The following is a 12,005-nucleotide window of genomic DNA, read 5'->3' as shown; positions in this document are numbered from 1 at the left end:
ACGGTGGAAGGCGCGGCGGCGCGTCGGTGGAGGCGGGGCGGCTTGCCGGAGACGGCGCCCCGGCGCGGCAGCGGGCGAGGGAGGATCTGGCGGCGGGGAAGAAACAGGCGGGCGGCGGCGGACGAAGCTGGGCCGCAGGGGCCTCCCGTGGGCTCGGGCGGGCCTGCGCGGCAGCGGCGATGTGGGCGCCCGCCCGGGACAGCTGGCAGCGCGGGATTGGTCGGTGGCGGCGGCGGACAACGTCCGGCTCCGTCTGGACGTGTCCGGCGGCGATGGAGGAGATATTTTTTTAGGGTTTCGAGGAGGGGATCCGAGATTTGGAAAGGGGGAGGTATATATAGGCATAGAGGGATCTAGGAGAGTCCAAATGAGGTGCGGTTTTCGGCCACGCGATCGTGATCGAACACTCTAGATGATGGAGAGGGTTTAGGTGGGTTTTGGGCCAACTTGGAGGGGTGTTGGGCTGCAACACACATGAGGCCTTTTCGGTCCCTCGGTTAACCGTTGGAGCATCAAACGAAGTCCAAATGGTACGAAACTTGACAGGCGGTCTACCGGTAGTAAACCAAGGCCTCTTGGCAAGTCTCGGTCCAATCCCGAAATGTTTAATCCCCACACATGAAAGAAAGGTAGAAAAGATCACCGGAGGAGAACGAAGCGCCGGAATGCAAAACGAACAACGGGGAAAATGCTCGAATGCATGAGATGAACACGCATACAAATGCAATGCACATGATGACATGATATGAGATGCATGACAACGATAACAACACACGGAGACAAAAACCTGAACCCAAGAAAATAAAATAACTTAAGGCCGGAAACGGCAAGAGTTGGAGTACATAATGGGTAAATCACATCCGGGGTGTTACAACACTCCACCACTACGAAAGGATCTCGTCCCGAGATCTAGGACTGAAAGAACGCCGGGTATTCAGAACGGAGGTGATCCTCGCGTTCCCAGGTAGTTTCACGGTCGGAATGGTGTGACCACTTGACTTTGAGGAATTTGATTGACTTGTGGCGAGTCTTGCGTTCAGTCTCTTCGAGAATAGCAACTGGGTGCTCACGATGAGAGAGATCTTCTTGGAGCTCAATGTCTCGAAGTTGATGGTGCGGTCAGGAGTCTTGAAGCACTTTCGGAGCTGAGAGACATGGAACATGTCATGAACATTTGCAAAGTTTGAAGGAAGCTCGAGTTGATAGGCGAGATCGCCTCTCTTGCTGACGCTCTTGAAAGGTCCCACGTATCTAGGGGCAAGCTTCCCTTTAATACCGAAGCGATGAGTACCTTTCATAGGAGAGACGCGGAGGTAAACATGATCTCCGATCTCAAAAGCCAAATCACGGTTCTTACTATCATAGTAGCTCTTCTAGAGGGATTGGGCTGCTTTGAGGTTATCTCGAATGACTTTGCACATTTCCTCTGCCTCTGTGATTAAGTCATTACCAAAAAGCTGACGTTCACTAGTTTCGGACCAGTTGAGAGGGGTACGGCACTTCCTGCCATACAGAATTTCAAATGGGGCCTTGCCCAAACTTGCTTGAAAACTGTTGTTGTAGGAGAATTCAGCATAAGGAAGACAATCCTCCCACTTCATGCCGAAGGAGATCACCCAAGCCCTGAGCATACCTTCAAGAATCTGGTTGACACGCTCGACTTGACCGCTAGTTTGTGGATTGAAAGTTGTGCTGAAGCGGATGTTGGTGCCCATGGCCTTCTGAAAAGAATCCCAAAACTTGGAGGTAAAGATGCTGCCACGGTCTGAAGAGATCACTTGTGGAATACCTTGCAGAGAGACAATTCGAGAGGTATAGAGTTCCGCCAATTGAGCTGCAGTGATTGACTCTTTGATAGGCATAAAGTGAGCCACTTTAGTGAGTTTGTCGATGACAATGAATATAGCATCATTTCCACGCTTGGACTTTGGAAACCCAGTCACGAAGTCCATTTCAATGCGGTCAAACTTCCATTCTGGAATGGCAAGAGGTTGGAGGAGACCAGCTGACCTTTGGTGTTCTGCCTTCACTCTTCTGCAGACATCACACTCATTCACGAATTGAGCAATCTCGCGCTTCATTCGAGAACACCAATAAGCCTGCTTGAGGTCCTGATACATCTTCGTACTCCCAGGGTGGATGGAGAGGACAGAATTGTGAGCCTCATTCATGATCACTTTACGGAGGTCACCTTTGGGCACAACAATACGAACCTCGAAGAAGAGAGTATCCTTGTCATCAAGGCGGTAGCACTTGTACTTGGGTTGACTCTTGGCAATCCCAATCTTCACCTTTTTCACCATAGCATCAAGAAGATGAGCTTGGCGAATCTGGTCTTCCAAGGTAGGAGAGACTTGAAGGTTGGCGAGGAAACCTTGAGGAACAACTTGCAGATTAAGTTTGCAGAAAGCTTCACAAAGCTCGGGTTGATAAGGCTTGAGAATCTGACTATTGCAATAAGCCTTTCTTCTCAATGCGTCAGCAATCACATTGGCCTTTCCTGGAGTATACTCGATACCCGAATTATACTCTTGAATCATTTCGACCCATCGAGTTTGCCTGAGGTTGAGATTAGGCTGAGTGAAGATGTACTTGAGACTCTTGTGGTCAGTGAAAATGTCCACTTTTCTTCCCAATAAGAGATGTCTCCAAGTCCAAAGAGCATGCACAACTGCCGCCAACTCGAGATCATGAGTGGGGTAGTTCTTCTCATTGGGCTTTAACTGGCGAGAGGTATAAGCAACAACTTTCTTCTCTTGCATCAACACTGCGCCAAGACCTTGGAGAGAGGCATCACAAAAGACCTTGTACGGCTTGGATTCATCAGGTGGAGTCAGAACTGGAGCAGTGATCAATTTCTCTTTCAAAGTGTTGAAAGCAATGTCACACTCCGGAGACCAAACATACTTGACGTGCTTCTGGAGAAGATTTGAGAGAGGCTTCGCGATCTTAGAAAAGTTTTCAACGAATCTTCGACAGTAGCTTGCGAGACCGAGGAAGCTACGAAGTTGCTTCACGTTCTGAGGAGGTTCCCAATTCACAATTGCAAACACCTTCTCAGGATTCACCGCAATGCCCTTGGCAGAGATGATATGACCAAGATGAAGAACCTCATCGAGCCAAAATTCGCACTTGGAGAACTTGGCGTAGAACTGATGTTCCCTCAGATTATCGAGTACCAAACACAAGTGCTTGGCATGATCTTCCTTGTTCTTCGAGAAAACCAGAATGTCGTCGAGATAGACCAAAGCGAAGTCATTGGTGTAGGCATTGAAGATGATGTTCATCATGAGAGAGAATGTCGGAGGAGCGTTGACGAGGCCAAAAGACATGACAGTGTATTCATATGAACCATAGCTTGTCCTGAAAGCCGTCTTGGGAATATCTTGTTCACGGATTCGAATCTGATGATAACCCATACGGAAATCAAGCTTGGAGAATACTTGGGCACCTTTGAGTTGTTCGAACAGCTCATTGATATTGGGAAGTGGGTATTTGTTCTTGATGGTCTTCTTGTTCAATGGACGGTAATCAACACAAAGTCGGTCCGTTCCATCCTTCTTCTTCACAAAAAGAACACCACAACCCCACGGAGAAGAACTAGGCCGGATGAGACCCATTCTCTCTTGAATATCGAGTTGCTTCTTCCGCTCCTTCAACTCTTCAGGTCCGAGCTTGTAAGGATGCTTGCACACAGGTTCCGTGCCAGGCTCAAGATCGATGACGAATTCAACTGGCCGGTGCGGAGGCATTCCTGGAAGCTCTTCTGGAAAGACGTCTTGATATTCATAAACGACTAGAATTTGCGAGATAGCATCCAGTTCACCCTTCTCATTGAGAGAAAACAGACGGATGGTATTATCCCGAGCGGCAAAGACAATTACATCCTCAGACGAATGAGTCAATTGAATCTGCCTGGCAGCACAATCAAGATGCGCCTTGTGCTTAGAAAGCCAATCCATCCCGAGAATAAAATCAATATCTGAGTCACCAAGAACGTTTGGAGAGGACAAGAACTTATAGTCACCCAAAGTGATTGTAACATCTGGAACACATACACGAGATGTCATTTGACGGGCCGGAGAGACAATAGCCAACGGTTTCGACAACACTTGAGTAACAAAATCATGCTTAGATGCAAAAGGTTTCGACATGAAACAATGCGATGCACCAGTGTTAAAAAGAACTCTTGCAGGAATATCGTTAACAGGAAGGTTACCCATGATGACATCTGACGAGTCCTCTGCCTGAGCTGCGTTCATCAAGTTGACCTTGGCGTGCTTGGGGTTATGCTTGACCACAGATGTACTTGCCGATCTCACAGGAGGAGGAGGAGGAAGGTGCCTCTGGTTGAAACACTTGTTGGCATAGTGACCCTTCTGTTGGCACTTGTTGCGCGTGACCTTTGAAAGCGGACGGTGATACAGAGCACTCGATCTTGGAGTTTGAGATGAAGTCTTGTTCTGAAAGCCAGGGTTGGGTGGGTGGGAAGATCCACTACCACCTTTTCTCTTCTGCTGATACGGCTGACGGAACGGAGGAGGAGGAAGCCAATACTTCTGCTGCTTGGCCACTTGAGTAGAGGAAGAAGGAGTAGTGTCTCTGACTCGCTTCTTGGAAGCATCACACCTCTGTTGAGCGGCCTCTTGCTTCAATGCCATGTTGTAGAACTCATCGTACCTCAAGGGCTCAAAGAGAACAAGAGCTAGCTGAATTTCTTCCCTGAGACCACCCCTGAACTGGTATATCATGCTCTTCTCATCAGGGACGTCCTGCTTAGCAAAGCGGGCGAGCTTCTAAAACAACTTGTTGTAGTCATAGAGAGACAAAGAGCCTTGCTTCAGGTTATGGAATTCCTCACGCTTGCCTTCAACCACGCTTTGAGGGATATGATGAGCTCTGAAATCTTGACGGAATTCATCCCAAGTGATCACACATCCACCTCTGGAATCCTTGTGCTGCTGGAACCATTCTGCAGCTTGGTCTTTGAGTTGGAAGGAAGCGAACTTGATGAAGTCCTCAAGCCTGACGTTACTGCACTCGAAATGCTTGCACAGATCCACGAGCCAATCGTCAGCATCGGTTGCCTCAACACAATTGCTGAAAGTCTTTGGCCCGTTAGCAAGGAACTGGTTGAGTGTAGCAAAGTGATTCTGATTGTTGCCTTGGTTCCCTTGGTTTCCTTGATTGCGCTCTTGAAGAATTTGCATGCTCAACTATGTGTTTGCATTGGTTGCGGCCATCACAGCTTGCCATGCCTCTGGAGGAGGTGGAGGTCGTGGCGGATCTTGATTCTGATTCTGATTGGTTCTCTTAGCGGGAGCCATCCTGAAGAGGTTGACCACCGTTAGCACATAGACAGATAAAATGAAGCTGAATCCAACGGAATGAAAATTACAACATAAAGTCTTCACATCCGAACAAAATGAACGAATGCATTCCTCTTGAAATGGTCACATATCCATAAATTGAGAAGCCACTTAGAATTTAGGTAGAGAAATAAATCAACAAGGTACGGATCAAGAACGAATACTCGGTAAGAAATCCCAATCTCAAACCAAATATCCGTGGAAGAAGAGCTAGAGCTACTTGAATTCCCACCTATGAAACTCCTGAACCTTTTCGGTTATGCAATCAGGTGTTGGGGATACAGGGGAAGCATAATATCTCACCCAAATCTAGCAAATCCTACATCCAGCTGTATCCATCCTTCAACACATAACCGAGAAAAACTTCGGAAACCATCTACCTCAACCTTCAAAAAGCATCCATTATACAAGTTATGGCGATACTCCCGAACTCCCGCCCCAGTACTGGGTGGCGTCGAGGTTATCTCACCAACGAACTGCATAAAGAGATTTTCGATGTTGGCGTACTAAACTTAGGTATTCCAGAACTGCAACGATAAAATTACGACAACAACACCTCAGAGCTCAACTCCCTGGGACACTTCCACAAAACCCTTGACAGGAGGCACCAAGACAATGTTCTCGTCACAAAACCATCGGAACGATTCCAAGATACCCGCATGATCCTAATTTTTTTTTGTGAAATTTGAGAAGAGAAGAGTCAAAACTCTACATCAGGATGCCTTACCAGAGCGATGAGGAGACTGGGAAGTAAAAAAGAATTCCTAAACTCTCCGATATATAATTCCTAAATGACTCAAAATATTTTTTTAGACACAACTCGACCGCTAAAAACGATCAAGCAATGGGGCTCCTAAGGTCGGGGAAGGCTCTGATACCAACTTGTAACACCCTCGATGCGACTATATCTCCCACGTGTCGAGGCACGACTTAGAGGCATAATCGCATTGAAGGCATATGTCGCAAGTTAGGCAATCTTCACAACATCCCATGTAATATAGATAATAAAAGGGGGAGATAACATAGTTGGCTTACACTCGCCACGTCAATCATGTACATAAATAAAATTACATCATCCAAACACTCATGGCCCGACTACGGCGCCAAAATAAAAGGTAACCCAACATGCGACACGGTCCCGATCACCCCAACTGGGCACCACTACTAATCATCAGGAAAGGAAACATAGTATCGTTGAGAGTCCTCGTCGAACTTCCACTTGAGCTCAAGCGCGTCACTTGGAGTGGAATCTTAGGCCCTGCATCTGGTTAGTAGTAATCTGTGAGCCACAGGGACTCAGCAATCTCGCACCCTCGCGATCAAGACTATTTGAGCTTATAGGTAAGGCAAGGTAATTATGTGGAGCTGCAGCAAGGACTAGCATACATGGTGGCTATCCTGTTCGCAAAAGAGAGCGAGAAGAGGAGGCAAAGCGCGAGCGAGAAACTAGAGGACAACCTACGCAAGCATTACTCCAACACCGTGTTCACTTCCCGGACTCCGCCGAGAAGAGACCATCACGGTAACACACTCAGTTGATTCATTTTAATTAAATTAAGGTTTAAGTTATCTACAACCAGACATTAACAAATTCCCATCTGCCCATAACCGCGGGCACGGCTTTTGAAAGTTCAAATCCCTACAAGGGAGTCCCAACTTAGCGCATGAAAAGCTCTCACGGTCAACGAAGGAATAGACCTCCTCCCGAGACATTCCGATCAGACTCAGTACCTCAGTTCTTCAAGACACTTCGACAGGTTAAAACAAATCTAGCAACACCGCCCGAATGTGCCGACAAATCTCGATAGGAGCTGCACATATCTCGTTCTCAGGGCACACTCAGATAAGCAATCCGTACAACTAAAACCAGCCGTCGAGTTTCCCTGAGGTGGCGCTGCAAGAGGCTCTAGGTTGGACCAACACTTAGAGGAGCACTGGCCTGGGGGGGTTTAAATAAGATGACCCTCGGGCTCCGGAAACCCAAGGGAAAAAGAGGCTAGGTGGCAAATGGTAAAACCAAGGTTGGGCATTGCTGGAAAAGCTTTAATCAAGGCAAACTATCAAGGGGTTCCCATTATCACCCAACCGCGTAAGTAACGCAAAATCCGGGAACATAACACCGATATGACGGAAACTAGGGCGGCAAGAGTGGAACAAAACACTAGGCGAGAGGCCGAGCCTTCCACCCTTTACCAAGTATATAGATGCATTAAGATAACATGGCAATATAATGATATCCCAACAAGTAAATAATGTTCCAATGAGGAACGGTCTCCAATCTTCACCTGCAACTAGCAACGCTATAAGAGGGGCTGAGCTAAGCGGTAACATAGCCAATCAACGATTTGCTAGGATATGGTGGGTTAGAGGTTTGACATGGCAATTTGGGAGGCTTGAAAGAAAGTGGTAGGCATTGTAGCATTGGCATAGCAAAAGAGCGAGCATCTGGCATAGCAAAGATAGTAGTGATTTCGAGGGAATGATCATCTTGCCTGCAAAGTTCTCAGAGTTGACTGGATCCTCGAAAGAAAACTCAACGGGCTCCTCGTTAGCGAACTCGTCTCCCGGCTCTACCCAAACAAGACAAACAAGCAACAAGGACACAATCAACCACGTGCAAGGCTCAAACAATATGATGCAAAGATGGTATGCTATGCGGGATGCATATGAAAGATTTGACAAGGGATGCATGAACCTGGCCTCAACTTGGAAATCCAAGTGTGCCACTGGAAAGATGAGATTAAGTCACTTGAAAATGATATAAAGAACGCCGGAATCGGAGTTACGGTTTGGAAATGGCAAGCAATTCAAAAATGACCACGTTCTGCGATTTACAGCAAGTAGCCATCTAAATGCAACAAGATGAACATGCTACAGCACTCAAACATGGCATCAAAATACATGGCAGGGATGCATTCATGATTCTTAACAAAAGTCTAGCACCGAGCTATGGCCAATTCATCCATTAACAGGTTCAAACAAGCATGGCAAAAATGCAATTGACAAACAGATTTCAGACTTACTGAAATTAACACTTGTCTGGAATTTCAGATCAGATAGCACTCTTTGGAGCAACAAAACTACATGCTACAGGATCCAAACATGGCAAATTAAAGAATGGCATGGAGCTACTCAAAGAGCTTAACAAAAGTCCCTTAGTGACCTTGAGCCAAAAGGGATCAGAAAATACATTTGCAAGCATGTGAACATGGCAAAAACATAATCAGTTCTCAGACTTAGTGAAAACTGGAGCATGCTGAAAACAGATATCAAGTAGGCATGTTTACGAGCTCGATGCACTCACTACAGAGAAAGTCATGATAATCTAAGCATACACGCATCAAGAATACACAAAATAAAAGCTATACACGGCAAGAACAACATCATAGCATGCACGGATCAACTACAACATCATCGGCAAAATCGCTAACAAGTAGACCATCTGCCCAGATTCACGAAATGACAAAAGTAGAGCTCGACTGACTCAAGCTAGGGTGCTCCATAAATGCAAACAAAGACATGGATGGATAGAGCACCACAAGATTAACAAAACATCCTTACTGATCATCCTCAGAAGAGGCACGGATCACTAGCAAACAACATGAACATAAGGCAATATGAGATAAACAGGTCAAGGACTTAGTGGAAATGCTAAGTCCCTGAAATCAGCATTACCAAATGCCTCTCTTTGCAAGCTTGTGCTAGTCACCACACACATCACAAAAATACATGGGTTGCACCTCTGGAAAGATGGCAAAACCCTTAACAAAACATATGTAGAGCTCATGGGCATATAATGCACACAATAATCATGGCAAAACTGACAAATATCTAAATGGAGCAGCAGATCTGACAATTATCTCAAGTAGCACTCTTCTAACAGAATTTCAGGCATCAAGATGAACTGAAATGAAAACGATGCAATGGAATGAAATGATGTACTCTCTGAGACAAACATTTTGATATGCTATATGGCCAAAACGGAGCTACAGATGCAAAGTTACAGCATGATGAACATGACAATATGAGCTAGGTTTTCGGGAGAAAGTCAACCCAAACGGGATCTAGATCTGAGATCCGGCGGCAAGCTTCCCAATGTTCGCTGGCCGGAACTGTAGCTGCTGCGACGGAGCTCGTCGGGGGCTTGCCGGAGACGAGGGAGAGGAGGAGGCCGGATTGGGCGACAGCGACGGTCAACCGCGGCGAGGCGGCGACGGTGCAAGGCGCGGCGGCGCGTCGGTGGAGGCGGGGCGGCTTGCCGGAGACGGCGCCCCGGCGTGGCGGCGGTCGGACACCGGCGGATGGCGGCGGGCGAGGGAGGATCCGACAGCGGGGAAGAAGCAGGCGGGCGGCGGCGGACGAAGCTGGGCCGCGGGGGCCTCGCGTGGGCTCGGGCGGGCCGGCGCGGCTATGGCATTGTGGGCGCCCGCCCGGGACAGGTGGCAGCGCGGGATTGGTCGGTGGCGGCGGCGGACAACGTTCGGCTCCGTCCGGACGTGTCCGGCGGCGACGGAGGAAATATTTTTTTAGGGTTTCGAGGAGGGGATCCGAGATTTGGAAAGGGGGAGGTATATATAGGCATAGAGGGAGCTAGGAGAGTCCAAATGAGGTGCGGTTTTCGGCCACGCGATCGTGATCGAACCTCTAGATGATGGAGAGGGTTCAGGTGGGTTTTGGGCCAACTTGGAGGGGTGTTGGGCTGCAACACACACGAGGCCTTTTCGGTCCCTCGGTTAACCGTTGGAGCATCAAATAAAGTCCAAATGGTACGAAACTTGACAGGCGGTCTACCGGTAGTAAACCAAGGCCGCTTGGCAAGTCTCGGTCCAATCCGGAAATGTTTAATCCCCCCACACAAAAGAAAGGTAGAAAAGACCACCGGAGGAGAACAAAGTGCCAGAATGCAAAACGGACAACGGGGAAAATGCTCGAATGCATGAGATGAACACGTATGCAAATGCAATGCACATGATGACATGATATGAGATGCATGACAACGATAACAACACACGGAGAAAAAAACCCGAACCCGAGAAAATAAAATAACTTAAGGCCGGAAACGGCAAGAGTTGGAGTACATAATGGGTAAATCACATCCAGGGTGTTACACATAAACAGATTGAACATTGAATTACATATGTAGCTAGTACACACATGACCTTTCCCTATGTTGTGAATGCTTATAATATTTATGTCTTAATTAAAGAAATGGCAAGCCATTGGCCCAGTCTGAAAGAAAATATGGGTCAAAACCGAGTTGAAAAGGGAAACAATATCTAACTCCAGCTTAGAAACAGTACAAAAGCATGAGGATTAATTTCTCATCAAGTTTAGACAAAATCCAGATTGAACAGGACAATGGCATCTAACTCAACCAAAGTTTTCGGCAGTCACAACCAAAGTTCCCCGGCTAGAAATTCTACTGGTACATGATGACAAGCTGTTGTAAATAGAAGGCGAGAATGATCAGAAGCCCTTAGCTCCACCTGAAACTTCTTTTTATGTTGTTCAACACTTGCAGCCGTAAGAAATTTCTTGTTAAACAACTTAATCCTTACGGACAATAGTGCCCTCACATTCAACATGAAGAATGTGACAAAGCTAGTGTTTGCATTGTTGGATGCATATCCTTCCAGTGTTACTTTCTTCAAACTAATGTCATGAGATCTGAGAAAATCCCGGTGCTTCTTGAACCATCGATTTGTTATACCATTTTCTCCATGTGTTAGTTCCTAAACAGAGATGAAAATTGAAAACAGTTAATGTCTAAAATTGATTATGATGAAAGAGTGATAGCTGAACGATTAATTATAGTACATTATATACGGGCTTTCAATGTGCGTGAAATCATCACCTTTATATACAAATTCTCCAGACATGGAAAGCATTGCAGCAAGCCAATAATCATGTTCAGATCAAAACACCACATACTGATATGTAAGGTCTTGATAGAATCCACCACCAATGATAGGATGGACAAGCTCTTCATTAAGAATTGAACATAATATTAGTACCAAAACTGTACTCCAAGATGATACCTAACTTATGCGCACAAATGAAAAAGGCATATTACAAAAGTTTATGTGAATAATATACAGTACCTCAATAGGTGTGGAGACAAACACCATCTTGAGCCATCTAAAAGGATCATGAATTGCACCCAAGGTCTCCAGTTTAGTCGCAGAGACTATAGTTATTTGCGAAGGTACTATACCAGAATCAAGGAGCAACCTTTGAAGTGAAGGGGCATCTTCGATGATGAGATCATGTCCAAAAAAACAAATTCCAATGCTTACAAGGTGGGAAACTTTATTTTGAGACAACGAATATGAATTTCCATTGCCAAAACAAGCCATAAGCGCTCCAGGGTAGGGCAGCTGGAGTGGATGATGTTGTGCAGTGCGTCCGCCGACAGATCGACCACCACAAGCGCAAGTTTTTCTAGCAGTGGGAGTGGAAGCATTTGTACTTGATTGTATGCTAGATGGCACAGGGCAAAGGTGGCGGTGTGGAGAGAGGAGGAAAACCACATGATGGGCATCGGTGGTGAGGGCACAGATACATTGGTTCGTGGTATGATACATACATAGTCATGGTAGAACTCAAGCTGCTGGAGTTTATCGAATTGACGGGAGG

Source organism: Triticum dicoccoides, chromosome 1A, assembly GCF_002162155.2.
Source record: "Triticum dicoccoides isolate Atlit2015 ecotype Zavitan chromosome 1A, WEW_v2.0, whole genome shotgun sequence".
Classification (NCBI taxonomy): Eukaryota; Viridiplantae; Streptophyta; class Magnoliopsida; order Poales; family Poaceae; genus Triticum; species Triticum dicoccoides.
This window is presented reverse-complemented; position numbering follows the sequence as displayed.